The sequence below is a fragment of the Micropterus dolomieu genome, linkage group LG14, assembly GCF_021292245.1.
Source record: "Micropterus dolomieu isolate WLL.071019.BEF.003 ecotype Adirondacks linkage group LG14, ASM2129224v1, whole genome shotgun sequence".
NCBI classification, from domain to species: Eukaryota; Metazoa; Chordata; class Actinopteri; order Centrarchiformes; family Centrarchidae; genus Micropterus; species Micropterus dolomieu.
The window spans coordinates 1,895,347-1,911,992 of NC_060163.1; the positions used below are offsets into that span (position 1 = coordinate 1,895,347).

Here is a 16,646-nt window from a genome sequence, read left to right on the forward strand (position 1 = left end):
TCTGCAAGGAGGAATGGCAGAGGATACCCAAATCCAGATGTGAAAAACTTGTTGCATCTTTCCCAAAACGACTCATGGCTGTATTAGATCAAAAGGGTGCTTCTACTAAATACTGAGCAAAGGGTCTGAATACTTATGACCATGTGATATTTCAGTTTTTCTTTTTTAATAAATTTGCAAAAATTTCTACATTTCTGTTTTTTTCTGTCAAGATGGGGTGCTGAGTGTACATTACTGAGAAATAAAATGAACTTTTTTGATTTTTGGAAAATGGCTGCAATGAAACAAAGAGTGAAAAATTTAAAGGGGTCTGAATACTTTCCGTACCCACTGTACATGAAATTTGTGGTATACACTTGATATCCTGGAACATGACCTATAATTAGCAGGTGTTCTGTAGCGCTACATAGTGGACTCAGACAGTGACATTTAACTCCTTCGTGCAGTGTCCAAAATGTATGAAAATAGTCATCACTGTGAGCCATGTTTCAGACTGAACATCCCGCATGATTATGAATCAGACAAACTGCAAACACACCATGTACTGGGACAAATGAAATCATTTAGCAGTGTGGGCTAGTAATTCCAGAAGAGCGTTTGGTTGCTGCTGAAACTGAAAATACATCTGAGAAAAGGAACTTCTAATAGAAAAAATTAAAAGTGGAAACTAATTGTTAAAGAATTATTGGGAGCCTGATGAAGACTTGGAATGGTTTATTGAGCCTGGCCAGTGCCAGCACACAACATGTGAAAACATCGAATGCCAACACCAGATCTGAAGGATAACATTTTTTGATCCCTTTCATATTTCTGTCTTCCCCCTAATAGGTCATCTTAGTTGGCCTTAACCTAGAACAACAAATCTGTCTGATGTTTATTCTCCAATGCTACGTCATATTGGAATCTATTACTATCCATGAGTTGTAGGGGTCCACCAATAATCGGCCCGGCTGATTATCATGGCCGATATTCAACATTTTTCCAATAATCTGCATCGGTCATTTTAAAATCAGACAGCCGATATAATTAATTAATAAAACAAATGTGCTCCTTTGGCTCTGATGCAGCCGCCTCCCTCTGTCTGCTATCACTACTCTGTGGGCTCAAGCAATGTCCCGCCCACAGTACTAGATGATTGGTTACAAGTCACGAGTAATAGCCTATCAAAACTGAATATAGTGTGGAAGTAGCCAATAGAACGAGAGAGCCATCACGCTGCAGCCCCTCCCATCCTCTCGCAGCAGAGCTCTGCATACACACACGGAGCGAAGTTAACGGAGATCAGTGTAGATTAAACAAGTTGACCATAACTACGCCTGTTACTGTAAGTTCAGCAAAACCAGCAGTAGTAGTACTAGTAAAAGGCTGATACTGCATCAGTACAATTAGCAGGAATGTGTACAGAGCGATATTTTAATCTGCTGTCTCATCCACCGCAGCTGTGGTTTTACACAAGCACATGTGCTAGCTGGGCTAATAGCTAGTTTGTTATAAACATGCTAAAATCCTTGTAAAATCAGCTGCTTGTTGAGAGAAACCAGCTCTTCTCTACCAGCAGCAGCAGCAGGGAGGAGGAGGAGGACTGATACTGATTGATGTCTGTGCTCTTCATTCTAAACTTGACTCAGTATTTTGATGTCAGGAATATAGTTTATTTTACATGTTCCATTTCTTTTCCAGTGAGATACTGATTTTATAAAGTGCCTTCAGCTGCTGTAAAGTTTACTTTTGTTGCTGCTCATTTGATTACTGTTCTGATTGTTTTTAAATATATTTTTTTAAAAGGCAATTATTTAGTGATGAAAAACCAATAAGAGTAAAGATAAAGAACAGAACCAATAAATAGTATCAATAATATATCAATAAAATCCTAACAATATAAAATAAATACAATATAAATGGCAGCAGGTAAAGACAAAGTTTATGATAATTTATCATTCATAAGTCCATCTCTGGGACGGATCTGTAATTCATTTAATTTACTATTTATAAAGATTAAACATGACAATTAACTTTAATCTTGTTATTTTCAACAAAGTTTTGTGTGGGAGTTTGTGTTATTCTAAATTTTGAAACCAAGATTAAAAAGTTTACAGCAACTGTATATCGGTTCCAAATATTGGCCCTCGTTCTAATTGGTTACTCATAATCAGGATCGGTCGATCCCTAATGTGTTGTACTCTAATCTGTGGAGCCAGTAAGTTCTTATAAACCTTCTTGTAAGACTCAACCTTGCCAGATTCCCAGAGAACACTGCTATCTGCTAGCCTGACGCCTGAGCTACTGTCTCTAACTAATCAGTCTAACTCTTGCCTCCCTAACAAGGACAGTTACATGAGAGAAATAACTAGAGCTGGAAGGTCAGTGAACACTTTTAGGGTCAGCTAATGACTCAAAGCTAGACCTCTCTTACCTTTCCATGTTTCATCAATTAAGCCCCTTAAGAAATATTTCCAACACTAATGAATAAACTAATCCACAGAAACAAGTAATGTGTTAATACAGTAGTTTTCAGGAATCGTTCTAATCCATCTAACCTACAACAAACACTACAAGTTATTACAAGTTAGAATTTGACAAAGCTGTGGTGTAGACTGTAGCATTTTCAGTAGTAGGTATGTAGTAAGTATGAAAGAAGTCGCTAGCACCTTCAAAGACTGCTACAAGCTACACATTCCACAGATACATACACAGACACACACACACACACACTCACACGCACGTCGACATCTAGGACAGAACAGATTAGAATGACCAAAAAATCTAACTGAACTGCCCACAGTTCCCAGGCCTCCATTTAGTCTCATGTTTGAAATCAAACGTAACTCTGGTTTTACATGAAAAACAGCCGTGATTTGAGCAACAGCAGAGGCTATAAAACTGTTACATTACCTCTCTCCTCCGTCTCCAAGCAACAGCTCTGACAAAAAAAACCTTTACAAAACCAGCTTTGATCCAGCGAGGTGGGGAGAGGCAAGACGAAAGAAAAGATGGCGAGGGTAAATACGGCAGAGAAAGAGAGAGAGAACAAGAGAAAGCAAGAGTGTGGTTTCTTCTTGTGGTAAGAAAAGACAGATGGCCAAGAGGGAGAGAAAGCAGAGCAGAGGACGAGCTACACAGCCGACATTTTAACTGCTGATGACGCAAGGAGAGAGGAGAGAGAGGGAGGGCAGGGCTGGCCGACAGACACTTCCTCTCTCTCGCTCTCTCCTTCTCTCTCTCTCTCTGACGCAGGCTCGCTCTCTCTTACTCACCATGCTGACTTGCTTTCTCTTTCACTTCCTCTCCCTGCCTCTCAGCTCTCTATCACTCTGTCTCACTCCCACTCCGCTCTGTCCAATTCAGTTTTATTGACAGTAATTTCCTCAGACAGATGTTCTGAAAACTAATATTTCTGTAACATAGCAGTAAAAGAAAATATTTAAGTATTTCTTATTGACTGACCCTTAATTATTTAAGGCCATCTACACACAACTGGCTGGGGAAAAAAATTAATTTAAGCAGAGCTGATTACAATACACTGTCAGACCTCATTTCCATGTGGTGTTAACATGCACGATTTAGATATATATTGATTCAGTGGGTTTATACAATTGTGTTTATATTGTGTATTTGATCATGACAGTGACTAAGAAACAGTTGTGCACTAATCAATAAGGGAAGACAGCTGTATAGTATAGTATAGTATATTGTAAGTCCTTATATAACGTCAACCCACTGTACACCACCTGCTCAGCAGTTACAGCTGACAGACAGCATATAGCTAACTCAACCACTCCAGTGATGTCACACTGGAGTGGTCGAGTTAGCTATATGCTGCAAGGAGGTGTAGGAAGCTGCCTAATTATATGTCCTTCTGAGATATGGCCAGAATTTTTAATAATAATACATTTTATTTAATGGTGCCTTTCATGGCACTCAAGGTCACCTAACATCATATAAGAGCAGTAATACAATAAACAACAAGCAGCAATAAGAAGTGAATAAGCTAGTTTAAAAAGATCCGTCTTCTATTCTATAGTAGAGTCCAGTATGCAGATGTGAGGGGGAAGTGAGTTTGGGTGCAGCATAGGAGAAGGTCATGGCACCCACTGTGTTAAGGTTGATGGTTGGTGGGTCCAATGTTTAGTCAACTAACATGATCAGCAGAATGTGAAGAAGGAACAGTTCAAGCCATGTCAAAAAGTGTGTTGTCCATGTGTTGTTTTAAATGTTGGGCAGTAATGCGTTACTGAGTAACTGTACTATTATTACTTTTCCCAGTAACTAGTAGTGTAAGGGATAACTATTTCCAACACATTCATTTATTAATTTACTTATTATTCCAAGTAACGCTGCGTTGCTGCCATCTAATGACGTCAGGGGCAGCTAGCCTATACTTTTTCCTGCACTAAAGAATTTTTGGCACCCCAAAAAAGAGGTTTTCGTGAGCGCCAAAGGAAACTCACCAGCACCAAAATTAATAAAAATTAAAGAAAGAAAAAAAGCCTTTCAGATCCTCTCCAATTGTGTTTTAATAACAATTTATCAAACAACTGTTAAGCAAGCAGAACATAAACTTAAATACAACGTCTTTGACTTCCAGCAGTCACCTCCCCTCCCATCCACAGCCGTTATATTTTATACATGCAGCTGCTTTGGTTTGACTGCACCTGAACGCTCCGCAACAAAGCTTTTATTTCTCACTAAATAAATGCCGTTTTGCTGAATGCTGAATTAAGGGTTCTTTTTCTGTCATGTCCTACCTCCTGCACCCTACATCAAACAGAGTATTTTCAGTGGGCAAGACTGTAAGCAGTACTTGAAGTGGAGTACCGGCACTTTTACATTTTACTCTATGGGGTACCAGGGCTTTTTCATGCGTAGTGGCACTTTTTACAAGCTGCCGGTACTCTTCTCTGCCCTCTCCATATCAGCAGAGTGTGGACTCGAGTCACACGACTTGGACTCGAGTCATACTCGAGTCACAAAAATGATGACTTTAGACTGGACTTGACAAAATCAAAGAAGACTTGCGACTTGACTGTGACTTGAACAGCAATGACTCGTGGCTTCACTTGGACTTGAGCCTTTTGACTCATGCTGACTTGACACTCCCCATGCCCGAATATAAATGATGATATAAAAAACTGCGCAGCGCATCAACATAGGCTGTGCTCAATTAGACTGGAGCGTGTGGCTTCCTCCAGCAAGAGGGAATAGTCACCGACCGTCCGAAGCGCACCCGGACGTTCCGCGATCTCCTGTTCCTGGCCCTGTACGCCCCAGCGACCCACTCCCTCTTCGGTACCTACAATGGGTTGTGCAGTAGCCTACTACCAGCGCGCTGTGAACGGTTCGTGATCGTTCCCTCTGGCTGGAAGAATTTTACGCATAGGCTAATCCATGCACAACAGCTGGGGGCCTGACGCAGCGCCACGCAATTCCTCCACCTCATGGAGAAAAGAAAGGTCAGGTCGAAACAGTGTAGAGAGACTGCTGCTGCAGCTGTTGCGTAAAGCTGCTTCCACCAATTATAAAACAAGTTAATTAACATAAAACGATAATAGCGCCGAGTGGTGTTTCACAACGACACTCGTTTTATTTTATAAATCCAGCGCACCCCTTTCCTTCACAGCTGAGGTTCTCGTCCCTCCCTAAGAGGTGTGTTCAGTGTTGCTTTACCTGATCGGTTCTTGTAAAATATCCACTGTGTCTGCATCTTCTAACGTAAGAGCGATTTATAGTTTTCTCACCGCTGGTTTCTGTCACTGCATCTCCCAACCAAACACCATGGTTTTATTTCAGCATTCTGTAACGTAACTTTGTCAACTCGAGTAGTTCACCTGTCACCTGCTCTGCTCCCCTCCGTGTACACACACACACACACACACACAGAGCCCCCTCAGTGACCCATCCGTCACCCAAAGCTGTCAACTTGGGGGAAACTGCTGCTGCCGTCCTCTTGCACACTAGATGCTGCTTAAAGTTAATAATGTTGAATTATTGTTTCTTATTTCATGGGCTATATGGGATTTTGGAGTAATGCATATATAGTAGCCTAGTAGTTTTTAAAAAGAAAGTATTACATTTCAATAGTTAGTGTTTCCTAAGCCAATGAGTAATCCTGTTAAATAATTGTGATCTCAATATTGACCAAAATAATTAGCAGCCCTAAATGAACATTTAATTTAATTCATGAAATTTGTTGTGTGAAACTACGCTTCTGCCTTCTTTCTGTACAGGCTAATGTTTCATTCAATACATTGTTTTATTTTTAACTTGAAAAAACTTTTTATTTGGTTAAGAGCGTATTATGACTTGTTTAGGACTCAAAGTTTAAGACTTGGACTTGCTTGTCCTTGACTTGAGACTTATGATATATACCACTTATGATCGGTCTGGACTTGGGACTCGACTTGGGACTACAGTGCTAAGACTTGAGACTTGACTCGGACATGTAAAACGATGATTTGGTCCCACCTCTGCATATCAGGTTCTCTGGGCACTACGCAGCGCTCACCTGTTCCCGTTCTCACCTGCCTGCTGATCTCTGTCAGCGGAGACAGAGCAGGGAGAAGCTCGAGTGCCTTTCATACAGCCGTGTGCATAAAGTTGTTTGTCAAAGTCACTTTTCGTGAACCAACCAATCACCGCCTGGATGGGGCAAGACATTAAAAAAGGTTGACGCATTAACTTCTGCGTGTATAGTTATTATTATTGACAAGTTAGTACTTGGCATAAAACTAAGACTAACCACCATGTAAAGCATTTTTCTTTCACAATAATTAAATGAATGAAAACAACCCACAAAAATGAAACTGCTGTACTGTCTAACTGTGATTTATATTGTACTAGTGGTAATCTATATAGTAGCCTACATGATGATCTGAAATTATAATGAATACACAAAAACTAGCCTTAATCAAACCTTAACCACGGTGTAATTTCAGAAAACGGTTTTATTTGTCAAACTGTTGAATTTTACCTAATAAGCTGTTTAAATATTACAAATATTCTATGAACGATCTGTAGCAGACTAGTTTGAGAGGCTGCAGTGTTTTCAGTTTGGCTGATTGTTGACTCCTAAGGTTAATTATTGTTCCAGTAAAGTGAATTCATTTCTAAAATGAGCTGGTTAAACAGCTTGTCTATAACTTTTTCAGAAGGGGCGGGCAGGGGTAGTGAAAAAAATGTAGGTATGTAACAAGTAACATAGCTAATTACGTTTAATACCCAATAATAAGTGAAGTATTATTAATACTATTTTACTGAGTAATATGTAAAAAGTAACTTACTACAATTCCTGAGTAACGTGCCCAACACGGATTTTGTTGCAGACATAGCTACTGAAGGTAGCATGCTAATCAGCTAGCTCTGGCTCGCCCTGTCTCAGGATACCTTTCTTTTCTTTTTTTTTAACCTCAAACAACGTTAACCCACTTGAGGCCTCTCCTGTACTCACTGTGTCTTCCTCGTTCCCGGAGTCACAGTCCTGGACCTCGGTACTATATTCCCTATCATCAAACTGGCCTCTGTTGGCCCATTCTGAGCTCAATTAATAGGACTGCTGAGTTAGCTGCATGACTGACTAAGCTAACGGCAGTTAGCAGCTGACATGTGGTATGCTGCCCCCTATTTGTTGGGGTATGAATTCAACAGGTGGAGAGTAGTCTCACACACAGAAAAATGACTGCCTATGCAATTGTAATGTGTCCTATTCTGCGTTATCCAAGGTGGGTTAAATCAAGGGCAACTGGACTTAGTTGAAGATATTTGAAGACGTTTTACTCCTCATCCAAGAGGCTTCTTCAGTTGGAACTGAAGTGACTGAAAAAATGAATGACCTGGATGACTGAGAATCTTTACACATCCTATTCTATGTCATTAATCACATACATTTCAGTTGTGCTTCAAAGGGCCTTTCAGCAACAGACTGAATTATATGTCTATTATATGTCTAATGTCTAATACCTACTGAGTACAGTCAGTGCTGGGCTTTCTGAACAGGGTGAAGAAAATACTCCTATCACAAAACTCATGGGTTAGTTTCTCAATTATGGCATGGCTAAAAGGTGGTTTAGTAATTTAAGTTTTATGGAGAGGTTAAGCTATTTAGCTGGATATGATCAACGATCACCAATCACCAATACAGGCAGTGGACTTTCTACAGGCAGTGGACTTTCTACAGGCAGTGGACTTTCTACAGGCAGTGGACTTTCTACAGGCAGTGGACTTTCTACAGGCAGTGGACTTTCTACAGGCAGTGGACTTCCTTCTGAAATTGGGAATTCGTGAATTTCCAGAATGTGTGCCAGTCAAATCTAGAGATCACAGTCATTAAATATTGAGTATCTACCGCTTCCGAGTCCCAATCCAACACTTTTATTTTCCTAGATTATACAGTTGTACAGTGCACACTTCAAATAAATTCAATAAAATTTCTCTCTCCTTTTAAAAGTGTCCTCCAGTGTGTGTTGCTGCGGTGCAGCCTTTGTCTGAGTTACCTGAGTGAACTCTTATTTTATAGTTGCTCATCACATTGGTAGTTTTGAATCCTGCTCTATAAACGCGAGTAAACACAACCCGTAAATATTTGTCAATTTCGTAATATGAAGTAGCATCACAGACCTTTGGGTGTCCAAAGACGGCTATATTAATGACAGTGGCGGTTGGAAACTTGGTGGCTTGTTGAAACAGAAAGGTTGAGAAGTGCTAGTGAAGATAAATATAATAAGAGCAATTAACAAAATTAACAAAATTAACTCTGATCTCTTCCTGCTGGTGTTTATTTGTTCAAAAGCTCCGGCGCCGCCCCCCGGCTCTCTCCTCAAGAGCTCCCTGTCTCTCAGTAGCTGTCAGTCGCTCAAGCTGAATATTTTCAATATTTTACTACCGTCTCGCAAAATACTTGCATTGCAGACATTACAAGTGGCTGTTGAACTGCTTTTGTTTTTCAATTTGAAATATTTCCACACTGCAGACATTTTAGCCGAGTCTTGCCACAAACTGCTGTTCGTTTACGATGCTTGAGTGACAGCAAACAAACGACAGGGCTTAGGTTCGTGCTCAATAAAGCGGATACTGATCAGTTAAAAAATGCCATGATCAGCCCCAATCCCCATTTTTGAGAATACTGTTAATTTTTTTCACATGTAAATCCTATGTAAATATTTTGCACATCTATTTATGCTTCATGGAAAAAATGGCTCGCACCTTTTGACGACAGAAAGACAAAAAATGTGAAAAATATTGAATGAAATGTGACTGTTACTCTCAATAAGTATTCTTTGACATCATGAACACATCCCCATGAGATGAACACTTTGTCTTAACACAAATGATTCAACACCAAATTAAAAAATTAAAAATGTAAGACAAATTCAGATGATTGCAGAGTGTTTGGCTTTAAATAGAGTTGGCTGCACTGCTCCTGAACCCTAACATGCATGCACGCATGCTCGCAAGCATTAAACCACCACCTTTGAACTCATCAGCTGACCACAAACGAGCTCTTATTAATCTGTTTATCGCTCAGCACATCTACACTGTAACAGTACACACACACAGACACCTATCCTGAAGTCCATCTGCCACACTGATGCAAGATTAAAGCTACATGTGTACAATACATGTTTGCAGTGGTTGTGGTAGGTACAAGGCAAGTATGAAACACTCTAGTCTTAACGAAAATGACCATAATAGGAGGACAGAAACACCTCCTGTGGTCTGCTGCGGCTGTCAGAGTGAGAGGCCTGAACTACTTCTGTGCAGGGAGACAAATGTTTTTGTCTGCAGCCCTCACTGCCATAAAGGTAAGCTATAATTACACGTGCACACACAGGATCCACAGGAGGCAGAAGATTACACTAGACCAGCTCCATCTGCTCAGGGGAAGAGACAGAGCGAGGGAGGGGGGTTGGCATTTTTATTGACCCAAATTCCACCAAAACTACATCTCACACAGTTGACTGGTTTACTCTCTGGCTGGCTAACAACACAAGCACGGCACAAGCCCCAGACTGTTCCGGTAGGTCTGTGTGCATATAGATGTACTCCACAGCTACACTCGGCAAGCTGTGTTATAGATAAATTACAATGGACGACACAGTTTATAGAGGGACAGCTTTCAAAAGGAGAGAGCTGCATGTGATGGCACACACGCTCCTTTGTTCTCCTGTCATCAAAAACAGAGCCAGTACAGTGACCAGATGATAAGATGCCTGCTGATATCTATTTGTGTGCGTGTTTGTGAGTGTGCATGCGTGTCTGTGTGTGTGTACACGTGCGTGAACTGTATTTCATTTTACAAAGTGGGCCATGGTTGCTAGGTAACGTAGCAGGACTTGAGCAGTCTGTAGCCAGGAAAGACAAAAATATTACACTCTCACTCTTTCATTCATGGTCAGTTTTCTTCCACATCACCGACTTTCACCTTACCTTTGTCTCAGTTTTTTCTCAATTTGTTTCTCAATTCTCTCAATTTCTCTGTGATGGCCAACAAACTAGAGATAACAACTTAATAATCAAATAGTGCTGATCGACAGTGCATTTCAAAATTCTTCTTTCTTATAAAAAGTACCACCCACAGCTCAAGATAAGAAAACATAAATTAGAACAATTAATTTAGAGCTAAATATCAAGTGTGTCCTAGTGAACTGTGTCCTCGTCATTTTCAAACACTACAGGAGTGATTTCATAGACATCAGAGATGGGAAACAATGACCATTTTCATTCTGGCATGTATCTAAATGTCATGTCTAGCTATAGAATTTCCTCTTCTCACACTTTCACCATCTCCCCAACCTCCCTACTGCTTTCTGTCACTTTCACCAGATTGACCAATCAGAATGCCAGTCTCACCAGCACATTTTATGCGAGAAAATCAGAGATGTGGATGACGACACTTCATGCACACTGACACAGGCTGTGTTTATACATGTTGAGGCTGTAGAGAATACTCCAAAGACTTCTTTCAGCTTTCTAAAAAGCCTTTCAGAGACAGCTTTCCACTGACCCAAATACCACCAAAGAACACATAGCATGTTTAAAAGAAGCCACGACTGTTGCAGAACTCTTCTCATCATCAACTGGGAAAAACAAGTCTTTATAAGATTTGAAAATTACTTGCAGGATTTTTCCTACATACAGGAATTTTTGGTACCCCTAAAATGGTTTCAGTCAGTGGCTAAATGATACTGGAGAATAAAAATAGCAATTCAAATGTTCTCTGAATGTGTTCAACAGCAATTTATAAAACTCTTGAACAAGCACAACGTAAACTTAAAAATGGTATCTTTGACATGTGGCTGAGCCTGTGGATGAGCCAGCTAAGCAGCATCGTTTTGTTTTGACCAGGCCTGATCGCCCCGCTGTGAAGCTAGCGCTGACGGGAGACCTGTGAATCTATAAAAATGTAGTGAGCAGGATATATCACTGTGACCGGCTCTCTCCTCTGCTCCGTCTGTGTCATGGCTGTATAAAGAGCTGCAGGTGTGTTTGTCTGACCGAGGGCGTTTAAAAACAGCAACCGACTAACCTCCTCGATCTGCCTTCAAAGACCAATATTTTTAATCCGACAAATCACTTAATCCAAATTGAGGGTTTTGTTCTGGGATTTTTTATTTTTTAGTTATTTTTTCAGGGTGATGACATCATAAAATATGACAGCAGACAGCTTTATTGGAAACATTCAAATAGAGGCTTCCAACGTAAAATAAATTGACATTTAGAACAGCCCTACATTTTTGTTTACCAAATGGTCAGAACGAACATGGAAGTGAGAGATTTAGTAAGGTAACACAGACTCACTGGCTATACAGTACGCGGACTGATCATGTATAGCCAGCCCCAAAGGCCCATGCTGAGCCAGGAAAACCCTCACTTCCACATCCATGTTGAAGACACTGATGATGAAAGACTGTTTCAGTCATGCAGTTTGAAACTAGTACAATATATTTCCATGGGATTCTCAAGCAGGCCACTATGACTTGGCGCTTTCCTTTGCACAATTACTAACTTTCAGCTGGCAATGATGTGGTGGAGGAGTCTTCAAAGCAAAGTTAAAGTTAAAATACAATAAAGTAGAATCTATGATAAAGTCAGGTCAAGTATAAAATTTACACGCTATATAAAATCAGAAATAGAACATGGTATCCATTGAGTATATCTGTACAAAGTTTCAGAGATATTGTGCATGTCCAATAAATTGAGTTGTACTTGTTGGGATAAGAGTCTCTGAAAGAGTTCCGTCATTCCTTCCGTCTGCATCTCACTAAGGTCAGCCTGAGCACAGTGAAATAATCATACAGCACTGGGTTGGTATGTGTGAAGCTGTGAATGTTTTTGTCACACTCAGTGAGCCTTTGTATTTCTGATTGTAGACATGAGTGGATACTTGATACACTTGTGTGTATGAATCCTTGACAGTTATAGATCATTTCTAAATGTCTACAGACATTAACCACATAGTCTGCTGTCTGTGGATCCACCATGAAGATCTTCAATATAACTGCAACCGTAAACCCTGCATACCTGCTATGATTTCTGCAATCTGATAAATGTACAATACCTTTATTAGAACTGAATAACAACGTTGCTGCTGTGATAAAGTAAAGTGATTCATGTCAGTCAGATGGCTTCCTCTGATTCTCTGTGGGGAAAATGAGTAGAAGCTACTAACAGACAAATAAAACAAGCTCATGAATCACAGCAAATCATCAGGACTGGGAGGGTTGTTTTGGGAAGATATTTATAGCATCTCTTGAGGGATAGTTGCATCAAATCTTCTGTGCTGGCAACAGCTACAGATAAAACCTCCTCAGGAATCCATTTCTAAAATACACACACACACACACACACACACACACACTAACAAGACATAACCTTCAGTTCTCATAAACAAGATCTGTGAAATTATAGCTTTGCATTCCCCCCATCTGTGTCTCTCTCTCTCTCTCTCTCCGAAATTAGGACAGAGGAGAGCTCTGCCAGATAGTGTTGGTGTGTAGCAGCACACGGGCACCCAGCCAGGACACAGCATGAAAGTGTGTGTGTGTGTGTGTCAGCTAGCAGAGCGTCCCTTTAGTTTTAATGCTGGCTCTGCACCACTTGCTTTTGCTGTAGAGGTGGCAGACAGACAGTCTCCAGTTACACCAGGGATGACCTTTGCATTCTAACATGCAGGGTTTCCAATGGCAATACGTGTAGAGGGGTTTTATGGATACAATCGTCAGTCATAGCCCATGGAATATTTGATATGCCAACAACCAAGGTATAACTACAATGATATAGTTATAGATATAGACATGTAGTTGTAGACATTCCCTGTATATTATATTGGTAAAGATAATCCAGTTAAAAAAATACCTAACAAATCACAACAATGCAAAAATCTTGAAAAATCTTACAAAAATCAACCTAGATTTGATTTACAATGAATCACTCAATCAGTCAACAAAAGTTATGCAGTGAATCCCTAAGACAGAGAAAGTAGAACTAAACATGGTGACAACATTCAACATTTTATGAATTTGTCGGCTGTGGCTCAGGAGATAGAGTGGGTGGTCAACTGATCTCCAACTCCTCCTGTCCACAAGTCTAAGTGTCCTTGGACAAGACACTAAACCCCAAATTGCTCCCAATGGTGGGCCTGATTCACTTTGATCTCGCTAACGCTGTTCCCTCTCTTTATTCACTCTCTAGCTGGCTTGAAAAAGTATCTTGATTCTCTCTTGATCGTTCGTTGAGCTGGGGAGAAGGGGCCAACTTATGGCAGGTTTATGAACAGTCTTCAGTAGAATTTTGAGATCATATATTAAAATGTACAAGAGCATGGCCATGTGAACCTTCCAACATGTGTTTCCTTTATAAGACCCTCAGTTTGGCCAAGTAAAGTTCCAATAAGGCTGAAGACACTGGAGCACGTACAGCAACTGACAGCAAAAATGTCATGTGTAAGAATGTTCTCTTTAATGTTACATCCTTTCCTTCATTTCCTACAATGGTGTGATGCCGCATGACTGATACTCGCTCCCCTTCCCTTCCTCCCTCCCTGGGTGTCGTCTAGTTACTTTGTATCTTCCGTTGGGAGTCTGCAGTGAGTGCCTTTAATGAGTTCACATGGCACTCAACAGTGCCTCGGAGAGAGAAATACGAGGTAAAATCTGGATCAGAGTGGCTGTTAACTTAAATAGCACCTTGCTAGTCTTCCGACCACTTAAAGCACTTTACACTAGACGTCACATTCACGCAAACATCCCAGCTGTTTCTGATGTGCCAACTGCTCATCAGAAACGGAAAATAATCATTCACACACTCACACACCGATAGCACAGCCTTCAGTATCTTACCCAAGGACACTTGGAGGAGCCGGGGATCAAACCACTGATTGACCTGGTGTTAACATGCGTCAAGTCAGTGTTTTGTTTTGCACAGAGAATTATGTGGCGGCTGCCTTCGTCAAATCTGGCTACGCTGATGTAGTGATGCTGCATCGTAATCAGCACAGTACACTGAGAAAGACAGTGCCAAAACTTCCAGAGAGGAAGAAAAGAGCCGTCTGATTGGCTGGACCACACCGCTGGTAATGTCTTTGCCACACACAAAAAAAGAATCACTAAAGAAAACAAAAATGCTTTTCTCCACCATTCAATGTTTTAATATAGTGTTACATCGCTATATATAACATTTTATGTTCTCAGTCTCAAAAAGAACTTTACCATGTCACATGACATGCCTCAGTAACAACAGATATTACTGGGACACTACAGAAAGTTGCAGATGAAATTTAATGTCCAGGAATTAACATCAGCTAGACTATACATGAAAACTAAAGCTGATGTTATTATTTGATTTGATCAGCATGCTGCTTGTTAACTGTAAATCAACACATAATCTTTTATGTTCATTTAATGTTGAACAAGGTTCCTTTATTTTTTACGTTGCTTGAACAAAGTGTTTGCTTGAGCTAGTTGGAGACACGGTGCACATGCACGTGTGTGCATGTGATCAGGATCATTTTGAGCCAGGAAAAACCCTGCATGCGCACACACACACACACACACACACACACACACACACAAACAGACACACTCTTTGCTGGAGTTTTCTGTGGTGTCAGATGAGATCTGATCCCATGGCAGAGCTGGAGGAGGCCTGAGCAGAGCCATGCAGATAAATCAAAACACCGACAGCAGGTACAGGATGCCAATGACTGATTAAACATCAGTGTTTTTTGGCCAAGCAGGGAGAAACAACATAATGCTGCCATGGCACTCAAATGAAATACTTCTTCAAATGACTAAATGCCAAACAACAAAATTATTCAATTGAAAAGCTTTTGTCAGAATCAATGTCCAAACAAGAGCAGTTATGGTCTACTGTGTGTTTTGTTAAAGATGGCTGAGGTTACACACACACGTGTGCCAAGAAGTCATGTAACAGTGTTGCTTCATCATTTCCTCTGCTGTTGTGTAATGCTGGCATTCTGCTTCAGTGAGAGAAAGGAGAAACAGAGAGCGGTCCCTACTGTTCACAAGAACATAAAGCTGTGGTGTCAGTGTGGGGAAGCCTAATAAGCATAGTACAATCACAATAGTCAGGCAAATAACTAGATAAACACAATCAGCTTCAGTCTGCATTATTAGCTCCACTACTGGGACAGTCTAAACAAGTGGACGTAGAATCAGGTGCGACTAATGGGCCAAACCTTCAGAGGGATGTATGTGTGTGTGGTAAACAAGAACCACATCAGCTAGATTAAGTAAGTAAGTAAATTTCAGGACTTTCAGGACTAAATTCCCCGGTATACCGTAACACCCTGACATCACCCAAGCCGAGGTGCAATGTGTGTGTCTGCAGGAAGATGTGTCATCATGGTGGTGAGAGAGGAGACAGAGAGAGAACAGGGGAGAGGCTGTTACCACACGTGTGTGTGTGTATGTGTGTGTGTGTGTGTGTGTGTGTGTGTGTGTGTGTGTGTGTGAGCGAGAAGGTGTATTATTCGTGTTGTGGGGACACACACAGTCATGTTGTTGGGACTCACCTTATGTTAAGTCCCCGTAACATAAATCATTACAGTATAGTAGTACAGACATGGTTTAAAGTTAGGTTAAGGGTTGGGTAAGGCAAGAAGTGGTTAGGGTAAGTCTCCAGGAAATTAATGTAGGTCAATGTAATGTCCTCTGAAGTGTGGAAACATGACTGTGTGTGCATGAGACAGGGAGAGAGGTTAATAAACCAAATTTAGCAAGAACAATCTATCTACATTCGCTCACGGTCGCTGGTCACACCTGAAATTGCAGCACTTTGGTAACCCTCTGTGTGTAATACAGCCTTATTCAATCATTAAGCAGCACAGAGAAAGAGAAACACACTCTGTGCTACTACAAAGTCTGTGAACCACACCTAGAGAGTATGTGGTTTTCCTGCGATGGTGAAAGCCACATCAACACTGCATCTGTGGCTGACAACTGAGGAGTCTACAGACCAGGGAGACTGGTTAAAATAATGCTATGTGATCATCTGTCCACCTGAAATTTTAGAGGTTTGGAAGATTGGCTTGCACACACACACACACACACACACACACACACACACACACACAAACATATGCTTTAATTACTTTACGCTTTAATTATTTGTTTAATGAAATGTATGGGGTTGAT

At 40.7% G+C, this 16,646-nt stretch overlaps 2 protein-coding genes across 6 annotated transcripts in view; one reads left to right on the plus strand and one right to left on the minus strand.

Annotated features, from left to right (window-relative positions):
- Positions 1-16,646, plus strand: part of bms1 (BMS1 ribosome biogenesis factor) — a 654,080-nt gene that overhangs the window by 379,565 nt on the left and 257,869 nt on the right. The gene's annotated exons all lie outside the window — the stretch shown is intronic.
- Positions 1-16,646, minus strand: part of jmjd1cb (jumonji domain containing 1Cb) — a 147,442-nt gene that overhangs the window by 61,446 nt on the left and 69,350 nt on the right. The window contains exon 1 of one of the 5 annotated variants that reach the window (XM_046069161.1): positions 2,893-3,092. The exons of the other annotated variants lie outside the window; for them this stretch is intronic. The gene's annotated coding sequence lies outside the window, so the exon portion shown is untranslated. Of the gene's footprint in view, positions 1-2,892; positions 3,093-16,646 lie in introns of those variants that run through there. 5 annotated transcript variants of the gene reach the window in all.